The sequence below is a fragment of the Carcharodon carcharias genome, chromosome 3 (assembly GCF_017639515.1).
Source record: "Carcharodon carcharias isolate sCarCar2 chromosome 3, sCarCar2.pri, whole genome shotgun sequence".
Classification (NCBI taxonomy): Eukaryota; Metazoa; Chordata; class Chondrichthyes; order Lamniformes; family Lamnidae; genus Carcharodon; species Carcharodon carcharias.
This window is the reverse complement of record NC_054469.1, coordinates 61,330,476-61,357,966: the sequence shown is the minus strand read 5'-3', so window position 1 is coordinate 61,357,966 and position 27,491 is coordinate 61,330,476. Positions and strand designations below refer to the sequence as shown.

General features: G+C 41.3%; 1 protein-coding gene across 11 annotated transcripts in view; it reads left to right on the top strand.

Moving 5' to 3' along the window:
* The window catches only part of mllt10 (MLLT10 histone lysine methyltransferase DOT1L cofactor), a 319,789-nt gene that overhangs the window by 34,509 nt on the left and 257,789 nt on the right, over positions 1-27,491 (top strand). Inside the window, exon 1 of one of the 11 annotated variants that reach the window (XM_041185202.1) lies at positions 18,144-18,162. The exons of the other annotated variants lie outside the window; for them this stretch is intronic. The gene's annotated coding sequence lies outside the window, so the exon portion shown is untranslated. Of the gene's footprint in view, positions 1-18,143; positions 18,163-27,491 lie in introns of those variants that run through there. 11 annotated transcript variants of the gene reach the window in all.

Below are 27,491 nucleotides of genomic sequence, written 5' to 3'. Positions count from 1 at the left end.
ATTTATTGCCCATCCCTGTTTAGGGGGCATTTTAAGAGTCAGCCACATTTCTGTGGGTCTGGAGTCGTATGTAGGCCAGACCAGGTAAGGACAGCAGATTTCCTTCTCTAAAGGACATTAGTGAACCAGATGGGCTTTTATGACAGTTGACAATCAGACTTTTAATTCCAGATTTTTGTTGGATTCAAATTTCACCATCTGCCGTGGGATTCGAGCCCGAGTCCCCAGAGGACTACCCTGGGTCTCTGGAATACTAGCCCAGTGACAATACCATTATGCCACCACCTCCAACTGTTCCTAAACCACGTGGACTGCAGCGGTTCAAGAAGGCAGCTCACAACTACCTTAAGGGCTATTACAAATGGGCAATTAATTCTGACCTTGCTAGTGCTGCCCACATCCCATGTTTGAATAAATTAAGAAAAGATTCCTAACCAGCAACAGGGACAATCACCCATCACCCCTGTGTTCTCTGACCTGCATTAGTTTCCAGCCTACCATCTAGTTTTAATTAAGAACAGGACTTCCTAAAATTGAGCTAAAAGTGCACTGAAAATATTGAATCCTCTTTGTATATATGTCTTATTAATGTTGTAATATTGACCTTGTTGAATTCAGTATACTTTTGTAATGTGATTGCTACATAATACGCTTGGATTTTCACATAGCTATTATAAGGTTGCTATGAGATCCGTAGAGACTGATCTCTTTTTTAGAAAGAAATTCAAACTTCCTGTTACGTGCAAAAGAATGACTTGCCAAGATTTCTTGTTTTGAAACTTTTTGTGTAACAAGCGACTAAAACACGTTTTGTAGGCATCTTATACTATAAACAATGGAAAGGAGTGTTCCCCTTTTACAAACATCACACACGTTACTCTCCACAGAATAGTAGTCCTTTAAGTAATCAGTCCACAGTTGCTTCCCAGTGGATTGTTGCTTCCCAGTGGATTTGCATTTCCCTTTTTCATCTAATAGTAACATGAGTGACAGAATTCAGACTCTTCCTTAGTTTCAGAGAGTTTCTTAAATTCACTACCAGCAGTAATGGCTGCCCTGATGATTCATCCCTTTAGGCGAAGCCAGAATGAATCTATTGGAACCCTTAGATGACTGCAATGGACTGTCTTTCCCCATATTCGGCTGTGGTGGTTCGCAAAGCCAAGCAGCCTCTTCTCTCCCTGCTGATCACACAAAACTGCTTACTGTCTGTAATATTCACTGATTTTCAGGGAAACCTGTAACTTGATCTCAAAAATGGCTTCCTGCCCTCTTCCACATAGCAACGTGAAATACATTGCATCCAGGTAGAAATGCAGATTAGCTATTCTTGATCCCAACTCTCTTTCATGTCAGAAGTAAATAGATAGTTTGCAAAAAACTGTTTATGATTAAATGCCTTCAACGTCTTTATGGGACTTTGGGAGATTGAGCCTACCCTTGTAAACTTGGAGACTGCTTTCATTGCGTAAGTACTTTGTACCTTCTTCCCAGTAAAATAATCTAAGCGTTCCTTTGGTCGCTAACAATCAAACCACCTAGGCTTACTCTCCAGCAGACTTCAGAACAGGTCATTTGACACCCTTTACCCTAAATTTAAAGACAGCCCCAAAACATCATAATCTTTTGAATCTCACAGATGTAACAAAGTTTGCATTCATTACTAATTGTGAAAATAGAGAGTCCTTAACTGAGTATTAAAATATGGTACTGCATATTTTTTTAAAAAAGTAATACAGATTTTGCACAAATGAAAATGCTTCAAGTCAGGAAGAGGTACAGAGTCCAGTCTTGTGACCTTGCTGTCTTTTCTATGTACAAATAACTTGGATGAATGAAGTGTATAATAGGCAGCAGATAAGGAGAATCAATTAATGAGATTCAGAAAGTTTGTATTTTTTAAATAATTAGGCTATATGTGACTTAGTGTGCATAAGTATATATTATTTTGTAGCAAGAAACAAAAAGAAAGGAATATCTGTTAAAATTGAATAATCATAAAAATGCTGATTGGGAAAGATGTGTATTGGGTTTATTGAGTAATTCTTGGCCACAGTGGAAAAGGCACTTAATCCGTTGTATTTATTGTGTTAACAAGGGATTTCATTGCTTTAACAATGAAGAAATATAAGTTTTTCTTTAGGAATGCTCACACATCGAGTTGGCCTAACTAAAGTTTTCACTATGGTGAATGGTTGGGTTGAACTGATGCAGACAGATTGCTTATCCTAGTCAATGGCTCAAATACCAGGGACACTGTTTAAATTTTGGAAATTAAGAAGGAAGTTGAGCAGAAGTTTCCTGAAGGTGGATAATAGACTTTGTGGAATAAGTTACAAGGCAGGCCTTTGAAGTTGAGAATATAAAGAGATTTAAGAGGTCCTAAGATAGATTTCCAAAGAGAGAAAGGGATATACTGAAAAGTCTCTTTGGAGTTGAAATCAAATAAAAAGGACAAGGTTGACCTTTTTGGCCTTTTCCTGTTCCTTAAAATTCTTGTAGTTCAATGTTTAACTGTGCACTACCAAATTCTGTCTGCATCATTGTATGCTTTGAGCTTCCTAGCAAAATTATTACTGAATTAAATGTATCATGTAGGCACTCTAGAAGGCCTATTAACTACTATTAAGTGATTAAATGATCATGACAGCAAGCATTTTATTTTGTTGCAAAATGGTTGATTTGCTGTAATAGGTTTAATTTACAGCCTGTCTTTTAAGAAGTTTCAGTTATTAAAATATTGGGTGTTCTTATTCACAACATTCACAAACACCAACATTTCAAATCTGTTATTCATACTTGGAAATTGAATTGCCAATGTGCAATGTTTTTCTGTCTGTTTCAATCATGTAAGCTGTAGCAGTTCCAGTTTCAAAACAAAATCATAGCTTGGTCTGCTGTTGAGAGAGATCTTCATCAAAAGGTCCCAGATCCATTGGAAGATCATTGGCCTGAAAATGTTAACTCTTTTTCTCTCTCCACAGAAGCTGACTGACCTATTGAATATTTCCAGCATTTTCTGTTTTTATCCCATGTTCGTTTACAATTTCAAATACCAACTAACCACAGAGTTGCATCAGTAGAGTTAGGGAAGGCTTTTTTAAAATTTTCTCTCTTTTGTAGGATTTCAAGGCCCACTTGCTATACAGTGGCAGAGAGAATGGACAATCTTCTCCCAGTTTTTGGCCAATGACTGACTTTGCTCTGGCTGTTCAAAAATGTTTAGTATGACTTGCATTTTTTTAGATATGTAAGATTTTCCTCCATTCCCTGATTTCTGAGCAGTAGCTCATCTTGATGGTACTATTACATGCTTCTGGGAGAGAGTCTTGCCACTCTGTTTGGTGTCCAGTGCATTTTCAGTAGCAGAAGTAACCAAAAATAATGAAAACCTGCCTTTTTTATTCCTTCACAATGCAGACATCACTAGCTAGACCAGCATTTGTTGCCCATTCCTAATTGCCCTTGAGAAGGTGATGGTAAGCTGCCTTGAACTGATGAAGTTCATGTGGTGTAGGTATATTCAGTGCTGTTAGGAAGGGAATTCCAGGATTTTGACCCAGCCACGGTGAAGGAATGGTAATATATATTTCCAAGTCAGGATGGTGTCTGGCTTGAAAGGGAGCTTGCAGGTTGTGGTGTTCCCTTTTGCTATTAATGGATTTTGCGTTAACTTGACCTAGATGTTTGGCCCCGAATTATTTTTTAAATTGTGCATTGATCCTGATATTGGTGTATGATATCAGGATCCTACCTATGTTATCAAAAGGTACAGACATGAAATCAAAACCTAGCAATAGATATGTGCAGCAAAACAATTATCTGTCACCAATTAAATAACTAATTGAATCTAAATAAGATGTTCTTAGCTAGTTATTTTTATCTCTGTTCAGTTTTCTGCCCTTTTCTCAAGGCACTGACTCTTGCTGCAGATGGGGTTGGTGGGTGCCAAATCCATCAAACCCAACTGCAGCCTTCGTCCAACTGATTATTCTTGATATGTGAACCCAGACAATGTTGACAAGTTTCTGGATTATGGAAGGATTACAGTCGATTGCAAATCTATTCTTCTCATCTACATTGCAGCAAGGCACTAGGAGTAGAAAACCTAGCTGATTTGAGAAGACTTGTACATAGAACATGAAAGTGAGGAAGTTCTACAGCAGCTAAGGGAATGCTGGCTGATCCTTGTTTGTAGGTCTTGGCTTTGGAAGGATAATATTATTGGTGAAAAGTCAATACTTAAAGAAAATGGTTAAATTTGTTGTATTCCCAGTAGATGAATAAGTTGAAGGGTGATCTAACTGAGGTTACTAAAATAATGAAAAAAGTTGAGCAGGTAGATGCGGGACATCTAAAATGAAGGATTTTATATTGAAATTCAGACAAAGCTGGTTAAAAACAGATCTGAAACACAGTCATTCATGAAAAGGGGCATGACAATGTTGATTGCATTTCCTCAGAAGGCCATAATGGCATAATTCACTGGCGCTTAAAAAGGATGCAGATTCTTGGAAGTAAGAATATTAAAGTCGAAGAAGAAATGGGGGGAAAGGAATTGAGGTTACAAATATGAGTTTCCGTGGCTTACAATGGCATAGTATTCTAATTCTGTTACCACCCCTTCAAGGTTGCTGAAGCCACCTGTAATACACAAACTCAAGCCTGGTTTGGGATCTGCTAATTCAATACTGACTGAGAATTGAACCTGGCATCTTCTGTTGCCTGACTTGAAACAATACTGTGCAGTGCTTTTACTCAGCTATTATGAGATTGTTGGTTTGTTGTAAGATGCAGAATATTTTGAAGTCACCTTTGATGGCTATGTTGGATGCCATTGGAAATGGGAACTTAGCTGATTTGACAAGTCATACATCGAATATAAAAGTGAGAGAGGGGAATCGAGGAATATAGTGTGAAAGTTGATTGTTGTGGTCAATCAATTAAAAATTACTGGCTTTTGTGTCTAATGTTTGTGTCTAATGGACTTTTGAACTTTCTCTAAAAATTCATGTGTTACTGCATATTTACAAAAAAAAAGTTATATGGATGGACAAAATCTTAACTGCCGAACGATTTTATGTGTGTTGTCACAAGATTTAAAATTGTCCTCAACGGTTACATGACACTGGGATACAAATGGGAGAATGATGAAGCAGGACATTGATTCAAAGTTCTAAATTAAGCTTGGAGGCAAAGCAGCATCTAGATGAGGAAAAATGTAGAACCCATTTGGAGAAATTATTGGAATTTTGTTGCACAGAAAGTAATATACTAACTCTATAGGACATAAGAAAATAAGTAACAAAAACATAAATACCTGGAAAAACTCAGCAGGTCTGACAGCATCTGCGGAGAGGGATACAGTTAAAGTTTTGAGTCCAAATGACTCTTCATCAGAACTAAGGAAAATTAGAAAAGAGGTGAAATATAAGCTGGTTGAAAGGTGGGGAGGGTGGGATAGGAGGAGCTGGATAGAGGGCCATTGATAGGTGGAGATTGCCAAAAGATGTCATAGACAAAAGGACAAAGAGGTGTTGATGGTGGCGATATTAGCTAAGAAATGTGCTAATGGGGACATCAAGGGCAGAAAACAGGACGAGCAGGGGACAGATAGCCCTGGTGGGGGTGGGGGGCTGGTGGTGGGAAATAGACTAAAAGGTAGAGATAAAACAATGGTTGGAAATACATTTAAAAATAATGGAAATAGGTGGGAAAAGAAAAATATATATAAATTATTGGAGAAAGGGGGTGTGGATGGAGGAGAGAGTTCATGATCTAAAGTTGTTGAACTCAATATTAAGTCCGGAAGGCTGTAAAGTGCCTAGTCGGAAGATGAGGTGCTGTTTCTCCAGTTTGCGTTGAGCTTGACTGGAACATTGCAGCATGCCAAGGATGGATATGTGGGCATGAGAGCAGGGTGGTGTATTGAAATGGCAAGCGATGGGGAGGTCTGGGTCATGCTTGCAGACAGACCAAAAGTGCTCCCCAAAGCAGTCACCCAGTCTGCGTTTGGTCTCTCCAATATAGAGGAAACCGCATTGGGAGCAGCGAATGCTGTAGACTAAATTGAGGGAAGTGCAAGTGAAATACTGCTTCACTTGAAAGGAGTGTTTGGGCCCTTGGACGGTGAGAAGGGGGGAAAGTAAAGGGGCAGGTGTTGCACGTTCTGCGGTTGCGTGGGAAGGTGCCGTGGGAGGGGTTTGAGGTGTAGGGGGTGATGGAGGAGTGGACCAGGGTGTCCCGGAGGGAACGATCCCTGCGAAATGCCGCAGGTGTGGGGGGGGTGAGGAGTATATGTGTTTGCTGGTGGCATCATGCTTCAGTTGGCAGAAATGGTGGAGGATGATCTTTTGAACGCAAAGGCTGGTGGGGTGATGTGAGGACAAGGGGGACCCTATCATGGTTCTGGGAGGAAGAGTAAGGTGTGAGGGTGGATGCGGGGGAGATGGGCCGGACACGGTTGAGGGCCCTGTCAACCACCGTGGTTGGAAAACCTCGGTTAAGGAAGAAGGAAGACATTTTAGAGGAACTGTTTTTGCTAGTGGCATCATCAGAACAGATGCGATGGAGGCGGAGGAACTGAGAGAATGAAATATGTATATCGGTCATTTGATACTTCAAGTCTGCCCCAACATTCAACAAGATTGTGGCTGATCAACCTCAACTCCACTGTCCAGCGCTATCCCTTAATTCCCAAAAATCTACTAATTTCTGTTCTGAATGTACACAATATGAGTGTACATGGGGGTTTAGGGGAGCTAGTGGTGGTGTGATTATAGCGGTATTGTCACTGGACTGGCATTCCAGCGACCCAGGGTAATGCTCTGGGGACCCAGGTTCGAATCCCACCACGGCAGATGATGAAATTTGAATTCAATAAAAAAATCTGGAATTAAAAGTTTGATGACCATGAAACCATTGTCGATTGTCATAAAAGCCCATCTGATTCACGAACGCCCTTTAGGGAAGAAAATCTGCCGTCCTCACCTGGTCTGGTCTGTGACTCCAGACCCACAGTAATATGGTTGACTTTTCAATGCCCTCTGAACAAGGGCAATTAGGGATGGGCAATAAATGCTGACCTAGCCTGCGACACCTACATCCATAGAACTATAGAAAAGTTACAGCACAGAAGGAGGCCATTCGGCCCATCTTGTCCATGCCAGCCCACCCATAAATGAAAGAAATTTTAAAAAATGATTGAGTGTCCACAGCTCTCCAGGGTAGAGAATTTCAAAAGGACACACAGCCCTTTGAGTGAACCCTTCTCCTTATGCCAGTTTGAAAAGGCAAACCCCTTATTCTGAGAGTGTGATTTTGGATTCTAGATTCCCCACCCAGGGGAAACATTTTCTCAGCATTTACCCTGTCACACCCTAAAATTTTTTAGATGTTTACGTTCAATTGTGTCTCAATTTTCTAAAGTCTAGGGAATATGGGCCTAGTCTAATTGATCTCTCCTCACTTGACAGCCCCCTCATCCCAGGAACAGCTTAGCAAGCCTTTGTCACACTTTTCCTAGGGCAGGTTTGTCCTTTCTAACTACACACAATCCTCCAGGTATGGCCTCACCAATGCCCTGTATGATTGTAGTAAGAATTCTTTACATTTAGAGTCCAGTCCCTTTGTAACAAAAATGAACATACCATTTACCTTCCTAATTGCTTTTTTACCTGTATGTTAACTTTGTGACCATGCACAAGGGCACCTCGCCCTTCTGAATTCAAATATTTCCCAGTATCTCATTCAAAATATATATTTTTTTCCTATCAAAGTGGATAACTTCACAATTCGCCACATACTATTCTATATACCGCATTCTTGTTCAGCTTACCTTTGCATCTCCTCACCACTTACTTTCCAGCTAACTTTGTATTGTCTCCAAACTTGGACACTTAGCACTCAGTCGCCTCATCTAAGTTATCAATATAGATTGTAAATAGCTGAGGTCCAAGAATTGATCCTTGTGGCACCTTGTTTAGTTATAGCTTGCCAATCTGAAAGTGTTATGTTTATTTCTACTGTCTATTTTCTGTCTGTTAAACAATTCTCAATCTATGTGAATATATTACCCCAACCCCATGAGATCTAATTTTGTATAATAACCTCTTGTGGGGCACCTGAATGTCTTTTGAAAATCCATACACACTGATTCCCCCTTTATCCACCTTATCTGTCACATCCTCAAGAAAACTTTTAACAAATTTGTCTAAAATGATTTACTTTTCATAAATCTCTGCCACTGTTTAATCATATTATGGTTTTCTAAGTGCCTTGTAGTCATGTTTCTAAAATGGATTCTAGAATTTTTCCTCATAAAATATGAGGTTAGCAGGTTTATACTTCCCCTTTTCTCTTTTCCTTTCATAAATAGCAGGTTTATGTTTGCTGTCTTCCTTTATGGTGCTAATGTATGTCAGGGATTGTGTTGGTATTTTGGGATAGTAAATCAGTGACTCTAGCCGTTATTATTACTGTTGACTTCAAAAGCCTGTTGTAAGGTTCCCTTAACCATGCATTAGGCTCTAAAGCTATGGTTGATTTCTATTCAGTAAAGAATAATTTAACCTGACAGTTTTCAACGAATTATGTAGCCTTGTATTAAGCAACAGCCATTGTAAGTAATGCTGGCTTCCCAGCAAAGATCTGGAATTAAATTTGCAGCCAGACCCTAGTGATACAGAGAAGGAATCCACTGTCTTTTGACCGGTGTTTGAGCAGGTTAATATTGCAATCTTTGAGAAGGCAGTGAGATCAGAGGGGCTATGTAAATGTGTCCATTTTAACTGCTATCCTTGCTTCCACTGTGTGAGCAGGGTTAAAATGGAGCCAGTGTCTCAGGAAATTGGAGGTTAACACCACTGCTTAAGATGTAACAGAGTATATTTTTCAATAAAAATAATTCAGTTAGTCCAATGTCAGTTGTGAACAAACCCTCAAAATCCATACTTTGAGATCACATTAGTGAGTATTTAAAGAAACCTGAGGTAACAAAGCATACCAATACACCTGGCATTCAAGGAGCCTTCCCTCCCATTCAACCCAGACCCAGGGAACCCCATTTTTTGTGTAAACATGTTTGGCTCTAATATGGTAATTAGCCATAAATCATGAGAAACCATAGGCATCCCTTTCTGTTAGCAAGAGGGATTGAGAGAGACAGACAAGAGCTTATATGGTTTGTGGGGCACCACTCAGAATGAAGCATAAGGCATGGTAAGGAGGCATGCCTCCATGAGATACCACAGCTGGTATGGGGATTGAACCCAGGCTATTGGTGTAATTCTACGCCACATGCTAGCTATCCAACTGAGTTAGGCATGAGCTCATATCTGGGAAAATTATTATACATTGATAGGATGGGATAAGTAAATAGAGTGGGAAGAAGCTTCTGTGGAGCATAACCACTAGTGTTGCTGAATGGCTTGCTAATGTACTGTGAATTCTGTGATTGTGTTGTAAGTGGTGCCTGAGGCTGCAGGGATTTTTTGGCATTTTTGTTTGTGATGTATTGAATACCCCCTGCTAGTGTGATTCTAGAGTGTTAAATAATGACAGGAAGCAACTAACGACAAGTGCTCTTGCACTTTCATGTGTGAGTTACAGGAGGGATTGTTTTTTTCAAGTGCTAGGAAAATCTTGTTCATGTTTAAGTTTGATGACTTAAGGCCCGACTCTTCTGTTCCTTGCATTTTACATTTGACTGAACTCGTAGATATAATGTTAAAATTGTTAAAAATTGTGTTTTATTGTACATCTTGTTAGAGATACCAAATAAGTTTTTTGGCGCAATCTGAAAATGAAGTTCTGTTTTTAATATATTACTCAGGTGGTGTTGTTCCCTAAGGGACTGTTCCATAAAGACAGGTTTGTTATGCTGTACAATGTATTATCATATATGGTAGAAATGTTGCCTCATTATAGTTTCAGTCTAATTTATAAGTAAACAGGCTTGAAGATATTTACTGTTTAGCTATCAATTGCATAAAACTCTGGAAATACTCAGCAGGTCAAGCAGCATCTGTGGAGAGAGAAAAAATGTTAGAGTTGATGACCTTACATCAGAACGTGTGTGCGCATGTGGTTGTGTGTGTCTGTGTTGTTTGTTGATGAAAATTTGGATATTTATCTGAGCAACATGACATTGTGGTCACTTAACAGTTTGACTTTGTTGCCTTAAAACTATAAGACCCCACCATTGTGGAATAATGCATTGTGTGGTATTCAGTTTAACTCAGATACTTTTAAAACAGCACATTAATTAACTTAGTGACCAATGCCACAGGAGAACGAGTGGATAATGCCGTGAGCACGTGTTTCGTATGTCAGTGAAAACATCGCAGTTTTTCAATCTGCAAATTTATGTTGCTTCCATCTGATCAAATTCATACTAATAAAAAAAACAAATCACAAGTGAATGGACAAGGAAGATATTAATGAAGCATAAAGGATGCATTAAGGGTAATAATCATAATTGGCATTGATTAACTGGCTACCAATTTATTCACCTTGTCTCAGCAGTAGCACTCTTGTCTCTTAAGTTAAAAGGTTGTGGGTTCAAGCCCCAATCCAGAGGCTTCAACACATAATCTAGGCTGTTGGTTCATTGCGTTCCTGAGGAATAACTGCACTGTTAGAGGGGCTGTCCCAACCTTCAAAAGGAATGTGAAATTGAGGCCTGCCTGCTTTTCAGGTGGATATTAAAAAATTCCATGACGTTATTTGAAGACGAGCAGGAGAGTTTTTTTGGTATCCAGCATTTATCCTTCAATAAATAGGACAGAAACAGATTTTCTGGCTTTTTCTTTTGAATGAATACACACACATATATACATACACACACACACACACACACACACACACACACACACACACACACACGTTCTGATGTAAGGTCATCAATGTTAACTTTTTTTTCTCTCTCCACAGATGCTGCTTGACTTACTGAGTATTTCCAGAGTTTTATGAATTAGATATTTGATTGAAAAATAAATAATAAATAATAAAGAATATGGGAAGCAATCAGTGCTTAAACTTGGTAACCTGTGGAAAGGAACACCATTGCAAACATCGAGACTGCTGCTAACATTCTATGAGTAAAGAAATTACAGCTAGCCCTGGAATGCAGCAGTAAGACTCCGTCTAGAAATGTGCCCAACAAATTCCAGGAAGTAGTTGCCTCCCTGCCAAACCTGATGAATATCACCACAATTCTGGAATGACAGGCTGCATAGTTCAGTTCTTTTTAATTATGGGCAGCAAGATTTGTTCACAGGGTGTACTACAGTTTACTGTCTGTTAGCCTAAACTTCCCACAACTATATTTGCAAAAAACCTGAGCAATAAAAGCCAGGTGTAGTGGTCGTTTGGCTCAGTTGGCCAGATGACTAGTGTGAGGTGTAGAATGACACCAATGATGTTGGTTCAATCCCTGTACTGGCTGTGGTAGTTGATAGAGGCATGGACTATGACTAATTACTCTAGAAGCCAGGTGGCATTTCTTCAAATAGATTTTGAAAAGAGGACATATTTCAAAATTTTAACCTGGATAAAATTAATACTTTTTTTTAAAGAGTCTTTTTCTGTGGCTGAAAATGTACCATTTACAGCCCTGTTGTTCTTGAATAGCAGCAAAGAAGCTAGCTTGTGGACCTATTTCTCAGCTGAGGGAAATCTGAAATGCAGACTGAAAAGTGGAATATATTCATGATTCCTAAATTTTTGTTAATTCTAAAACATTGACTTTTAGGAAACCTGTAGCTTGTCCTTAAATGTCTTCTAACTTTCACAGTTAACTGTCTTATTGCAACATTGGAAGTAAATTGGGTAATTCAAATGACATATCATTCTTTACATAAATAACGTGTCACATTTTAATGATTCAAAACATTCTTCTGAAAATGTAACTCCTCACAATTTGCTAGACATTTTGGTGGACTATGGACTATTATGGAATGTCAGTTTAGTTTTGTTTTCCAGCATCTCTCCAGCCCTCCACCCCACACCCACCCACACCCACACATGCATACACAGAGCAGATGTACTTAAGTTTTGCCTGAATTATAGGTTTTCGAATTAGAATTATTGACCTGACCATGCTCAAAACACCATTAAGTTTCTGAATATTTCACTATATCTTTTAGTCTTATACTGCTATTTTTGTTGTACACAAATAAAACAAGTTTCCTAGAATGATTGCAGTGACCTTATTCCTAGATAGATAGCTGTTGCCTTGATGCATGCAAGTTGCTGCAGACTTTGGACTTGTGTCAGGCACAATGGACAATGGTGTACAATGAGCCCAATGACCTGGACTTTGAGGTGGTAATGATATGAAACTGTCAACATATGCCTTCAGTACTCCAGGGAAACTTGAAGCAGCTTTGAGATTCTGCATGTTTGCAGAATAACATGGAAATCCAAAAGTTGCTGTCAGGGATTTGGGCACATCCAGATTACAATTAATGGAAAGATCATCATCAGATCATAAGAAATAGGGATAGGTTATTGGGCCTGCTCCGTCATTCAATAAGATCATGGGTGATCTAATTGTGACCTTAAATGCACTTTCTTGCTTGCCCCCCTTGACTCCCTTGTTGATCAAAAATCTGTCTAACTCAGCCTAAATATATTCATTGACCCAGCCTCCACTGCTCGCTTTGGAAGAGAAGTCCATGGACTAACAACCTTCTGAGAGAAGAAATTCCTTCATCTTCAACTTAACTGGAAGATCCCTTATTTTTAAACTGTGCCCCCTAGTTCTAGAGGAAACATCCTCTCAGCGTCTACCCTGTCAAGCCCTCTAAGAATCTTCTATGTTTCAATAAGATCATCTCTCATTCTTCTGAACTCCAATGAGTATAGGCCCAACCTGTTCAACCTTTCCTGATAAGACCACCCCTTCGTTCCAGGAATCAACTTAGTGAACCTTCTCTGAACTGTGTCCAGTGCAAATATATCTCAAGTATGGAGAACAAAACTGTACACAGTACTCCAGGTACAGTTTCACCAATACGCTGTACAATTGTAGCAAGACTTTCCTACTTTTATACTCCACTCCCTTTGCAATAAAGGCCAACATTTCATTTGCCTTCCTAATTACTTGCTGTGCCTGCATGCTAACTTTTTTGTGATTCATGTACAAGGACTCCAGACCCCTCCGTGTTGCAGCATCCTGCAGTCTCTCTCCATTTAATGAATGTTCTGATTTTCTATTCTTTCTGCCAAAATGAACATCCTCACATTTTCCCATATTATATTCCATCTGCCAAATTATTGCCCATCGACTTAACCTATCTGTATTCATTTGCAAACTCTTTATCCTCCTCACAAAGTGCTTTCCTACCTATCTTTGTATCATCAGATTTGGCTACAATGCAATCAGTCCCTTGATCCAGTCTTATTTTGTGTAGTAACCTTTTATGTGGCACCTTATTGAATGCTTTTTGGAAATCCAAAGACACTAAATTTACTGGTTCCCCTTATTCCACCCTGCTTGTACATCCTCAAAGAGCTCTAATAAATTTGTCAAGGATTTTCACTAAACCATGTTGACTGTACTGATTAATGATTTTCCAAATGTCCTTCTACAACCTCCTTAATAATAAATTTTAGCGTTTTCCCAATGACAGATGTTAGAATAACTGGCTTATAGTATACTGCTTTCTGTCTCCATCCATCCTTGAATGGTAATGTTATGTTTGCAGTTTTCCAATCCACTGGGACTTTGAATATCCAGGGAATTTTGGAAGGTTGTAACCAATGCATCTACTATCTCTGCAGTCACTTCCTTTAAGATGCTAGGATGCAGACCATCAGGTTCAGGAGGCCTTGTCAGTCTTGGGTAATTGTATTTTTAACAGTATGCTGACTTTATAACTACTTCTAAACACCCTCGCTGTCTTTGAAAAGTTGATTTTATGTTTGTGGGATGTCATATTTCTCCATTATGATTTTTAAACCACACTTTTAATTTTAAAAATAATTGTCTATATTGATTTTTTGAATTTAGGCGCAAGTTAATCATCATTTATTACACTATCTGAAAATTGATATTAAAGGTGAAATATAAAGTGCTTTTAACTTCTTGGTTTGCTTTCTGAGAATACTTCAATGTGATTGGCTGCTTGTCCTGCTGGCTGATATTATTGTTGCTGTTGCCTGGAGATTCCCTTGCCATCAGGTTTAAATTGTCATTGAGAGACTACAGAGATTGTTCGATCTTTGCGGGCAACATTCTTGAAAGTCAGTGGTGAGTGCTTCCGACTGCAAAATCCAACCCATTGAGATGTTTGTAACAATATACTTTTATTTCGTGCAGAATGTAAGAATTGTGAAAACCCTTTCTTGGTTTCTGAAGTTTCACGCTCCTCTTGTTTTGCAATTTATTAATTGGAGGCCAAGATTGCAGTAGGAATAGGGCATTTGCTTATATTTAGTTCTTTAAAATTGCTCCACTCCACCTTGGACAGGATGGTGAGTCACATTCATGGTATATAAGTATTGGCACTCTGTTTTTTGTGATGGAGTAAGGTTTATTTTATTAAGTGAATCTAAATTTACTTTTTTTTTAATAGATAATGTTTTGCTTAAAGTAAATAACATAAATTATAGGAATAAGGAAAAGACACTTAGTTCAATAAGTTCTCATCTCTTTTGGCTAATCTCCATCCACACCATCAATTCATCCTTTCCCCTTCAGAAATGCATCTGGTTATTGTGAAACTTTGGTTGCCTTGCCTCATGACTTGTTCCACTTGTCTGTGTCTGGGCTCTCAAGTGTGTGGGTGGTCAGTGGACTGGTAGGATTTCTACTTCTGGTCAGGAATACTTTTGTGTGACAAGTTAGGTTGAGATAACATAATAAAGCAAATTTACTGGTTACTGTTGTCCGTTGATAATAGAAACGTAAAGCAACAATTACTTAAGCAACTGTGTAATGGAAACTAAATAAGGAAATAATAGGAAACTTAACTGGACTTAGGTTAGGGCAGTCTTCTATCAATCAGAGCTAGAGTACCAAGCTCGAAACTTGTACCACTCTTACCAGTGAGAGGAGGACAGAGAAGAGCCACCATTTGTGAACCAACGGAAGCCCACTATCAAAAGAAAACCTTACTCACCCTATCCAGCTATTATGGTGGTGGATTTGAAAGCAAATTTGAGGTGATGCAAAGAAAAGTCATCAATTCTTTGCAAGCTCTTCTGTTCTTTTGTGCTTCTGCCTTAAATCATTTTTTTTTTAATGACCTCAGTGCAATTTAAACAAAAATCTTCAAAGGCTCGAAGTCTGTTACAATGACTATCAATGTATCTCCTTATGAGTAAAAATTCTTTAATAAACTAAAAGGAAATTGCTTATGTACTAGTATGAAATGCACAATGGTTTCATCTGCAGCCAAGTAAATTTGAAAACTGAGAATTATTTTCCATTCTGTACATTATCAGTTTGACTCAATGGTAACATTTTGTCAGCTAGAAGGCTCATTCCAGGATTTGAGCACATGATCTAGGCTGACATTCTGTATTGAGGGAATGCTGCATTATTGTGGTTGCCATCTTTCAGATGAGATGTTGAGCTGTGGTCAAGTCTGTCTACTAGGGTCGATTTATAAAAGATTCCACGACACATTTTGAAAAAAGCATAGATTTCTGGTGTCATTGGTAATATTTAACCTTCAACCTACAGCACCCAAAATAAATTACTGGCTATTAATCTTGTTACTGGGTGTGGTCTAATAGGTTGCTGTTTTGGACTATAAACCAACAGTGAGAATGATGACTCTAAGATCCTATGAACTGAAGACTGGGGCTCCTGAACTTGGCATAGACCTAAGATAGAAATCATTGTTGGAGGCATTTTGAATTCAGAAAATAAATCTCTATAAATATGTTTAATCCTTATCATGTTTTGTAATTTTGTTAGGTCTGTTATCGTGGAAACTTTAAGTCCTCACCTTTGTGGAGAAAGCAACGTGCCATCTGAAGTAGCTTTTGGAAACTCTTTGGAGTTGTTTAGTTACTTGCCCTTCTACACCTCACTTTTGTGCATGCTGTTGATTTTTGACTGGAAATTTAAAAAAAAATGTGGATTTTTGTTGTTTAGTATATTCAGTTGTACTTTCAGGTTGCGTAGTGGTAATGTCACTGACTAGTAATCTAGAGGCTCAGGCTAATGATCTCGGGATGCTGGTTCAAACCTCACCACAGCAGCTGGTAGAATTTAAATTAATAAAATCTGGAATTAAAAGCTAGTGTCAATAATAGTGACCATAAAACCATTGTTTATTGTTGAAAAAAACCCACTGGTTCACTAATTTCCTTTAGGGAAGGAAACCTGCCGTCCTTATCTGGTCTGGTCTACGTTTGACTCCAGACCCAGCAATGTGGTTGACTCTTAAATGCCCCCGGAAATAGCCTTGCAAACCACTCAGTTGTATTGAACCACTACAAAGGTGGACCGCCCAACATCGACCTAGGCACCAGAAACAAGAATGTTAAACACGGCCCTGTCGACTCTGGAAAGTTCTCCTCACTATCATCTGTGGTCTTGTGCCAAAATTTAAGGAGCTGTCCTTCAGACTAATCAAGCAACAACCTGACGTAGTCATACTCAAAGAATCAAGCCTTACAGATATTGTCCCAGACACCACCTTCCCTGGGAATGTCTTGTCCCACTGACAGGACAGACCCAGCAGAGGTGGTGGCACAGTGGAATGCAGTAGGCAGGGAATTGCCCTGGGAGTCCTCAACATTGACTCTGGACTCCATGAACTCTCATGGCATCATGGCAAGCATGGGCAAGGAAACCTCCTGTGGATTACCCCCTACTGCCCTCCATCAGCTTAAGAAATAGTACTCCTCCATGTTGAACACCAATTGGAGCAAGAGTACCTTTATTCAATCTCCTTTCAGCCTTCCCTTTTCCAAGCAAAACAGTACTAACCTCTCCAGGCTGTCTTGAAAACTGAAATCCCTTATCCCTGGAACTGTTATTATGAATCTCTTCTGCACTCTCTCCAATGCCTTAATGTCCTTCCTAAAGTGTGGCTCCCAGAACTGAGGAGAGTGCGAGAGGAGGATTCTGGGACAGACAGTCAGCAGCACCTAGAGGAGAGAGCGAGGGGAGAACTCTGGGACAGGCAGTCAGCAGCACCTAGAGGAGAGAGTGAGAGGAAGACTCTGGGACAGGCAGTCAGCAGCACCTACAGGAGCTGGGAGTTGAAGAGGAGCGCGAGAGGAGCCAAGAGATGGGGAGCAGGAAGAGGAGCCGGGAGTTGGAGAGGAGCCGGGAGTTGGAGAGGAGCCGGGAGTTGGAGAGGAGCCGGGAGTTGGAGAGGAGCCGGGAGTTGGAGAGGAGCCGGGAGTTGGAGAGGAGCCGGGAGTTGGAGAGGAGCCGGGAGTTGGAGAGGAGCCGGGAGTTGGAGAGGAGCCGGGAGTTGGAGAGGAGCCGGGAGTTGGAGAGGAGCCGGGAGTTGGAGAGGAGCCGGGAGTTGGAGAGGAGCCGGGAGTTGGAGAGGAGCCGGGAGTTGGAGAGGAGCCGGGAGTTGGAGAGGAGCCGGGAGTTGGAGAGGAGCCGGGAGTTGGAGAGGAGCCGGGAGTTGGAGAGGAGCCGGGAGTTGGAGAGGAGCCGGGAGTTGGAGAGGAGCCGGGAGTTGGAGAGGAGCCGGGAGTTGGAGAGGAGCCGGGAGTTGGAGAGGAGCCGGGAGTTGGAGAGGAGCCGGGAGTTGGAGAGGAGCCGGGAGTTGGAGAGGAGCCGGGAGTTGGAGAGGAGCCGGGAGTTGGAGAGGAGCCGGGAGTTGGAGAGGAGCCGGGAGTTGGAGAGGAGCCGGGAGTTGGAGAGGAGCCGGGAGTTGGAGAGGAGCCGGGAGTTGGAGAGGAGCCGGGAGTTGGAGAGGAGCCGGGAGTTGGAGAGGAGCCGGGAGTTGGAGAGGAGCCGGGAGTTGGAGAGGAGCCGGGAGTTGGAGAGGAGCCGGGAGTTGGAGAGGAGCCGGGAGTTGGAGAGGAGCCGGGAGTTGGAGAGGAGCCGGGAGTTGGAGAGGAGCCGGGAGTTGGAGAGGAGCCGGGAGTTGGAGAGGAGCCGGGAGTTGGAGAGGAGCCGGGAGAGGAGCCGGTGAGGAGGGAACAAGGTGATCCTTTGAGTACCGTGAGTACGGCTGGGTAAGCATTTACTACTTTTATTGTTTATAGTTTTTAAGGTCTTATTTTGTGGTTCATCGTTTGTAGGGGCTTTATTCTGTAACAGCGAGGAGCAGGGAAGGAGGCCCAGAGGTAATTGATATTAAGTATCTTCCAAAAGGCTTAATTTAATTTAAAAGGGTAAGTCATGGCAGAAAAGCTCAAAGCCGTGGTGTGCTCCTCCTGCTCTACGTGGGAAGCTGGGCACATTTCCAGCGTTCGGGGCCAGCATGTGTGTAGGAAATGTCTCCAGCTGCAGCTCCTGGAAGTCTGGGTTTGGAGCTGGAACGGCAGCTTTGGACAATGTGGAGCATCCGCGAGGTGGAGAGTACCGTGGATGGCATGTATAGAGAAGTGGTCACACCACAGGCTAAGAGTCCAGAGGCAGGAAGGGAATGGGTGACCACCAGGCAAAGCAAGAGGACTAGGCAGGCAGTGCAGGAATGTCCTGTGGCTATTCCCCTGCAAAACAGATATACCGCTTTGGATACTGTTGGGGGGGGTGGAAATGGCCTCGCAGGAGAAAGCAGCAACAGCTAAATTTGTTGCACCGTGGTTGGCTCTGCTGCACAAGGGAGGAGTAAAAAGTGTGGAAATGCAATAGTTATAGAGGATTCAATTGTAAGGCGAATAGATAGGCGTTTCTGTGGCCACAAACGAGACTCCAGGATGGTCTGTTACCTCCCTGGTGCTCGGGTCAAGGACGTCTCAGAGCGGCTAGAGGACATTCTGAAGGGGGAGGGTGAGTAGCCAGTGGTCGTGTACACATTGGTACAAACAACATAGGTAAAAAAAAAGGGATGAGGTCCTAAAAACAGAATATAGGGAGTTAGGACGTAAGTTGAAAAGTAGGACCTCAAAGGTAGTGATCTCAGGATTATTACCAGTGCCACATGCCAGTCAGGGTAGAAATAGCAGGATATATCGGATGAATATGTGGCTGAAGAGATGGTGTGAAGGGGAGGATTTCAGATTCGTGGGGCATTGGGACCGGTTCTGGGGGAGGTGCGACCGGTACAAACTGGACGGGTTACACCTTGGCAGGACCGGGACTGATGTCTTAGGGGAAACATTTGCTAGAGTGGTTGGGGAGGGTTTAAACTAAAATGGCAGGGGGATGGGAACCTATGCAAAGAGTCTGAGGAAAGGGAATCAAAGACAAGAACGAAAGACAGAAAGCGAAATAAGAAAAGTGATAGAGAAATTAAGGCCAAGAAAATTGTGGGAACGGGACAAGTAATGTTAAAAAGACAAGCCTTAAGGCTTTAAGGTTTTGAGCCTTAACGCGAGGAGCATTCGCAATAAAGTGGATGAATTAACCGCGCAAATAGATGTAAACAGGTATGATACAGTCAGGATTACGGAGACATGGCTGTAGGGTGACCAGGGATGGAACTGAACATCCAGGGGTATTCGGTATTTAGGAAGGACAGACAAAAAGGAAAGGGTGGTGGAGTTGCATTGCTGGTTAAAAAGGAAATTAACGCAATAGTGAGCCAAGATATTAGCTCCGACAATGTGGAATCTGTATGGGTAGAGCTGAGAAACACTAAGGGGCAGAAAACTTTAATGGGGGTTGTTTATGGACCTCCAAACTGTAGTGGTGATGATGGGAATGGCATTAAATAGGAAATTAGAGATGCATGCAATAAAGGAACATCTGTAATTACGGGTGACTTTAATATGCATATAGATAGGGCAAATCAAATTAGTAAAAATACCATAGAGGAGGAATTCCTGGAGTGTATATGGAATGTTTTTCTGGACCAATACATTGAGGAACCAATGAGAGAACAGGCCATCCTTGACTGGGTATTGTGTAATGAGAAAGGAATAATTGGCAATCTAGTTGTGCGAGGCCCCTTGGGGATGAGCAACCATAATGTGATAGAATTCTTCATCAAGATGGAGAGTGATGAAGTTGATTCTGAGACTTGGGTCCTGAATCTAAATAGAGGAAACTACGATGTTATGAGGCACGAGTTGGCTATGATGGATTGGGAAACATTACTTGAAGCGATGATGATGGATAGGTAATGGCAAACATTCAAAGAGCGCATGGGTGAACTGCAACAATTGTTTATTCCTAAACACAAACAGAATTACCTGGAAAAACTCAGCAGGTCTGGCAGCATCGGCGGAGAAAAAAAGAGTTGACGTTTCGAGTCCTCATGACCCTTCAGCAGAACTAATGAGGTCATGAGGACTTGAAATGTCAATTCTTCTCTGCCGATGCTGCCAGACCTGAGTTTTTCCAGGTAATTCTGTTTTTGTTTTGGATTTCCAGCATCCGCGGTTTTTTGTTTTTATTTTTCATAATTATTTATTCCTGTCTGGCGCAAAAGTAAAACAGAAAAGGTGGCCAAACCATGGCTTACAAGAGAAATTAGAGATAGGATTAGATGCAAGGAAGAGGAATACAAATTGGCCAGAAAAAATAGACCTGAGGATTGGGAGCACTTTAGAATTCAGCAAAGGAGGACTAAGGGATTAATTAAGAAAGGGAAAATAAGAGTACGAGAGTAAGCTTGCAGGGAACATAAAAACTGACTGTAAAAGTTTCTATAGGTATGTGAAGAGAAAAAGATTGGTGAAGACAAATGTAGGTCCCTTATAGCCAGAAACAGGGGAATATATAATGGGGAACAAAGAAATGGCTGACCAACTAAATACATACTTTGGTTCTGTCTTCACAAAGGAGGACATGAATAACTTACCAGAAATGTTGGGGAACACAGGATTTAGTGAGAGGGAGGAACGGAAAGAAATCAGTATTAGTAGGGAAATGATGTTGGGGAAATTGTTGGGATTGAAGGCCGATAAATCCTCGGGGCTGATAATCTGCATCCCAGAGTACTTACGGAAGTGGCCCTAGAAATAGTGGATGCATTGGTGGTCATCTTCCGAGATTCTGTAGACTCTGGAAGAGTTCCTACAGATTGGAGGGTAGCTAATGTAACCCCACTATTTTAAAAAGGGAGGCAGAGAGAAAACAGAGGATTATAGACCTGTCAGCCTGAAGTCGGTAGTGGGGAAAGTTCTAGAGTCCATTATAAAAGATTTAATAGCTGAGCACTTGGAAAACAGTGGCCAAATTGGACAGAGTCAGCATGGATTTAAGAAAGGGAAATCATGCTTGACAAATCCACTGGAATTTTTCGAGGATGTAACTAGTAGAGTGAATGTGGTTTATTTGGACTTTCAGAAGGCTTTTGACAAAGTCCAACAAAAGAGATTGGCGTGTAAAATTAAAGCGCATGGGATTGGGGGTAGTGTATTGAGATGGATAGAAAACTGGTTGTCAGACAGGAAACAAAGAGTAGGAATAAACGGGTCTTTTTCCAAATGGCAGGCAGTGATTAGTGGGATACCGCAGGGATCGTAGCTGGGACTCCAGTTATTCACAATATATATTAATGATTTAGATCAGGGAATTAAATGTAATATCTCCAAATTTGCAGATGACACAAAGCTGGGTGGGAGGGTGAGCTGTGAAGAGGATGCAGAGATGCTTCAGTGTGATTTGGACAAGCCGAGTGAGTGGGCAAATGCATGGCAGATGCAGTATAATGTGGATAAATGTGAGATTATCCATTTTGGTAGCAAAAACAGGAAGTCATTATTATTTGAATGGCTATAAATTGAGAGAGGGGAATGTGCAACGAGACCTGAGTGTCCTTGTACACCAGTCGCTGAAGGTAAGCATGCAGGTGCAGCAGGCGGTAAAGAAGGCAAATGGTATGTTGGCCTTCAAAGCCAGAGGGTTTGAGTACAGGAACAGGGATGTCTTGCTGTAATTCTGTAGGGTCTTGGTAAGACCACACCTGGAATATTGTGTGCAGTTATCTGAGGAAGGATGTACTTGCTGTAGAGGAAGTGCTTTGAAGGTTTACCCGACTGATTCCTGGAATGGCGGGACTGACATATGAGGAGAGATTGAGTCGATTAGGATTATATTCGCTGGAGTTCAGAAGAATGAGGGGGGGTCTTATAGAAACCTATAAAATTCTAACAGAACTAGACTGGATCGATGCAGGAAGGATGTTCCTGATGGTGGGAGAGTCCAGAATCAGGGGTCACAGTCTGAGGATATGGGGTAGACCATTAGGACTGAGTTGAGGAGAAATTTCTTCACCCAGTGGTGAGCCTGTGGAATTCATTACCAGAGAAAGTAGTTGAGACCAAAACATTGTATGTTTTCAAGAAGGAATTAGATATAGCTCTTGGGGTGAAAGGGATCAAAGGGTATGGGGAGAAAGCAGGCTATTGAGTTGGATGATCAGCCATGATCATACTGAATGGTGGAGTAGGCTTGAAGGGCTGAATGGCCTACTCCTCCTAGCTTCTATGTTTCTATGAATACAATACCCCAACTGAGGCTGAACTAGTGTTTTATGCAAGTTCAACATAATCTCCATGCTCTTATATACCACGCTCCTATTAATAGAGCCTTAGATACTTTACTAACAGTAGTCTCAACCTGTCCTGCCAGTGAATAATGCACATTTACACCCAGGTCCATGTGCTGCTGCACCCCCTTTTAGAATTGTGCCCTTTTATTATGCTTTTCCATGTTCTCGTTACGAAGATGAATCACCTTGCATTTCTCTGCAAAGAACTTTATCTGCCACCTTTGTCATTCCACCAATTGCCTATGTTCCTGAAGTTCCACACTATCCTTCTCATAGTTTGCAACGCCTGCCAAGTTTTGTATCATCTGCAAATTTTGAAATTGTGCCCTGTACACCAAGAATAGGTGATTAATATATATCAGACAAAGCAAGGGTTCAAACACTGACTGTTGGGGAGCTCCACTACAAACCTTCCTCCAGCCTGCAATACATCCGTTAATCACCACTCCCTGGCTTCTGCCATTCACCCAATTTCATATCCATGCTCCTACTGTCCCTTTTATTCTATGAGCTATAACTTTGCTCAAAAGTCTGTTGTGTGGCACTGTACCAAGTGTTTTTTGGAAGTCCATGTATACCATATCAACAGCATTACCCTCATCAACCTTTTTTGTTACCTCCTCAAAAAATACTCCAAGTTAGTTAAACACGATTTCCCCTCAAGAAATCCATACTGGCTTCCCTTAATTAACATGTGTTTGTCCACATGACAATTAATTTTGTCCCAAATTATTGTTTCTAGACGTTGCCCCACAACTGAAGTTAAGCTGACTGTCCTGTACTTGCTGGGCTTATCTTTACACCCTTCTTTTGAACAAAGGTGTAACATTCGTAATTCTCCAATCCTCTGACAGAGTCCAAAGAAGACTAAAATATATGGCTAGTGCCTCTGCAATTTCCATTCTCACTTCCCTCAGTATCCTTGGATGCATCTCATCCGATCCTGGTGCCTTATCAAGTTTAGTGCAGATAGGCTATCCACCTCCTTATCAATTTTAAATCTTTCTACTGTCTGAATTGCCTCCTCCTTCCTTCCTTCCTTGCTAAAGACAGAGACAAAGTATTACTTTACCTCAGTTATGCTCCCTGCCTCCATCTGTAAATCCCTTTTTTGCCCCTAATTGGCCCTACCCCTCCTCTTACCACCCTTTCACTAATTATATGCTTTTGGAAGAGTTTGGAATTCCCTTTTATGTTAGCTGCCTGTCTCTTCATACTCCCTCTTCGCTTCTTTAATTTGTTTTTCCACATCCCCTCTGAACCTATATTCAGCCAGGTTCTCAAATTTATTTTCTACCTTATATCTGTTTTAGGCACAGCTTTTCTTCTTTATCTTAATTTATCTCTCTTTTTGTTATCCAGTTTTCTCTAACCATCTCCCATTGACATTCAATGGCATTACCATTGCTGAACACCCGACTATCAACATGGGGGTTACCATTGACTAGAAACTGAACTGGATTAGCCATATAAATACTGTGGCTACAAGAGCAGGTCAAAAGCTAGGAATCCTGGGAGAGTGACTCGCCTCCTGATCCCTCAAAGCCTGTCCACCATCTACAAGGCAGAAGTCAGGAGTGTGAAGGAACACTCTCCACTTGCCTGATAGCTCCAACAACACTCAAGAAGCTTGACACCACCCAGGTCAAAGCAGCCTGTTCGATTGGCAGCCCATCCACAAACATTCACTCCCTCCGCTACCGATGCACAATGGCAGCTGTGTGTATTATCTGCAAGATGCACTGCAGGAACTCAACAAGGCCCTTTAGACAGCACCTTTCAAACCCACAACTGCTACCATCTAGAAGTACAAGGGCAGCAGATTCATTGGAGCACCACAACCTGGAAGATCCCCTCCAAGCCATTCATGATCCTAACTTGGAAATATATTGCCGTTCCTTCACTATCTTGAATCAAAACCCTGGAACCTCCTCACTAACAGCACTGTTGGTGTACCTGCACCAAATGGACTGCAGCGCTTCAAGAAGACAGCTCACCACCAGCTTGTCAAAGGCAATTACGGATGGGAAATAAATGCTGGCCTAGCCAGCGGCGTCCCCATCCCATAAATGAATTTTTAAAAAAAACATTCTCTTTCGGGGGAATATACCTTCACTCTGCCCACGCTATCACTTCTTTGAAGGTAGCCCATTGTTGTTCAGTTACCATTTTTCCTGTCAACATTTGACTCCAATTCATTTGGCTCAGATCTGTTGTTAGTCCATTGAAGTTAGCTTCCACTCTCACCCCTCCCCGTTATTACTCTGGATTTTTCTTTGTTCTTTTCTGGAGTCAACTTGAACCAATGACACAATGATCATTGTCTCCCAAATGTTCTCATACTGGTGCTGGATTCACTCTTCCCAGGTCTAGTAGTGCCTTCTTTCTTGTTAGACTGGCCACATATTGCTGTGGAAAATTTTCCTGAACACACCCTGGGAACTCTTGTCTCCCTCTGCCCTTTACACTATTAGCCCAGTCTATACTGGGATAACTAAAGCCCCCCATTATAACCACTCTATAATTTTGCTCCTCTCTGTAATTTTCTTGTCCTCTACATTCTTCCCACTAGTTGGTGAACTGTGGACTAGAATGAGTGATGTAATTGCACCTTTTTTTGTTCCTTAACTCTAGCTAAATAGATTCTGCCCTTGACCTCTCTGCAATGTCCTCTTTCTCCAGCATACCAATGCTTTCCTTAATAAATACCACCATCCCTCCCACTTTTCTTCCTTTCCTATCTTTCCTGAACACCTTGTATCAAGGAATTGGCTAAGTTGAAGAAATAAATGGGTGATAAATGCTGGCCCAGCCAGTGAAGCCCTGTCCCATGAATTAATAAAAAAAATAATTAACACCCGATCCTGCCCTTTGAGCCAGGTTTCTTATCGCCAGGGCATCATGCTTCCACGTGCCAATCTGTGCCTGTAACTCACCAATCCATCAGAGGTGGCAGCGTGTTCAATCTACAAGATGTACTGCAGCAATTCAGCAAGGCTTCTTTGACAGCACTGTATAAACCTGCAATCTCTACCACCCAGAATGACTAGGGCAGCAGCCACATGGGAACACCACCACCTACAAGTTCCCCTCCAAGCCTGACTTGAAACTATATCGTTGCTCCTTCTCTGTCGCTGGGTCAAAATTCTGAAACTCCCTTCCTAACAGCACTGTGGAGGTACCTACACTACATGGACTGTAGCAGTTCAAGAAGAGGCCACCAACACCACCTCGAGGGCAATTAGGAAAGGGCAGTAAATGCTAGCCTTGTCAGCAATGCCCAGGTCCCGTGAACGAATAAATAAAAGGTTGTGATTGTGAAGTTTGAGCAAGCACAGAAATTTGCAAGTGTGAAAAACAAAAATGTACTCTATAGAAATAGATATATTGGCAGAGTTCCCATTTTGATGCTCATGGTCAGCAGGGATGTAGAAGTGGGCATGAGTTTGCTTTGCCACCAACAGGATTTGGAAAAAAGTTTGTGATCCCCTCAGAGACAGCAGAGTAAATATGTTTTGATTGACTCTGGGGAAATAGCATATCCCTGAACTACTGAAGGTGAAAATAAATACCCCCACGACATATGGATATTATATATGTTTCACAGGGCACTTCCACTAATCACTCTGAAACCAGTGTTTGACCATCCATGTGAGCATTCTGATACTTGTTCCTGTAGCCCCTCTTCGATTTAGCTTCTTGAATTTTCATGCACCTTTTTTTCACTCCAAAAAACAGTCAATTGGCTTTAGTTAACATCAGCTGAATTACAGGGTCTGATCAGATAGGCAGATAGTATCTGACAAATTTACTGATTTACTTTCTGACAAATTTACTGATTTGCTTTGATGAGGTTGCATATCTGAGAGATAAGGGTGACTTTTGTGGCTCTGCGTCAAATTTTGTTTTATAGCGCTCCTGTGAAGCGTCTTAAGATTTTTTATTACATTGAAGGCGCTACGTAAATACAAGCTGTTTTTGTTGTTTTGCTTGGATTTCAGGAAGTCATTTGAAACTGTGCCACAAACTAATAACTTTGGAAGCTGAGAATTGATTCACCATGGCATGGATAGCAAAACATTAGGCTGCATTGAAGTATGAGTTAAAGGTAGTGAGCAAAAGCTGAGGAAGATAGAGACATGCCAGAGTCAAAACTGGTTGCCAACGAAGTCAGAGGTTGAAATTAGTTATTGTTATGGTAATTTTTGTGAATGAATCAGAAGATGTAATAACTTATAAGATATCAGTGTTTGTTGATTACGCCAAATGAATGCATTGGCCAAAGTACAATAATCCAAAGAGATTTGGATACACCAGTTTAGTAGGTAGAAAGGTCACAGATGAAGTCCAACATGATAACTAAAGCTGCAACATCAGAGAGGGGACATTAACATTAAATGGTAAATGGTATATGCTTGAGCTAACAGAGCAGAAAGAGACCTCGGGGTTTTGGTGGGTAACAGTTGGCTTCAGTGTTCAGGGTGGTGATGAAAGCAAATAAAATATTATTAAATGGGTTATTAAACTGAGTATGACTTATTCTGAGACAGTGCGATGTCGAAGTTGTGTATCATTTTAGTGTGGTTGTATCTGGAATAAAATAAAGCATAACTCGGCAACAGACCATTTAGCTCAATTATTCTGTCCAGGCGTTTTTAACTCCATATCAGTGTCCTCCACCCGACTTCTTCACGTCTTAACAGTATATCGTTCTGTTCCTTGCTCCCTCATGTACTTACCTAGCCTTCACTTGAATACATCCATGTTATTCGCCTCAATTACTACTTGTGGTTTCAAGTTCCACAGTCTAACCATGCTCTGGGTAACAAAGTTTCTTCTGAATTCGTTATTGGGTTCAGAGGAAAGCTATATGACTGATTCCTAAAATTGTAGAGCTGA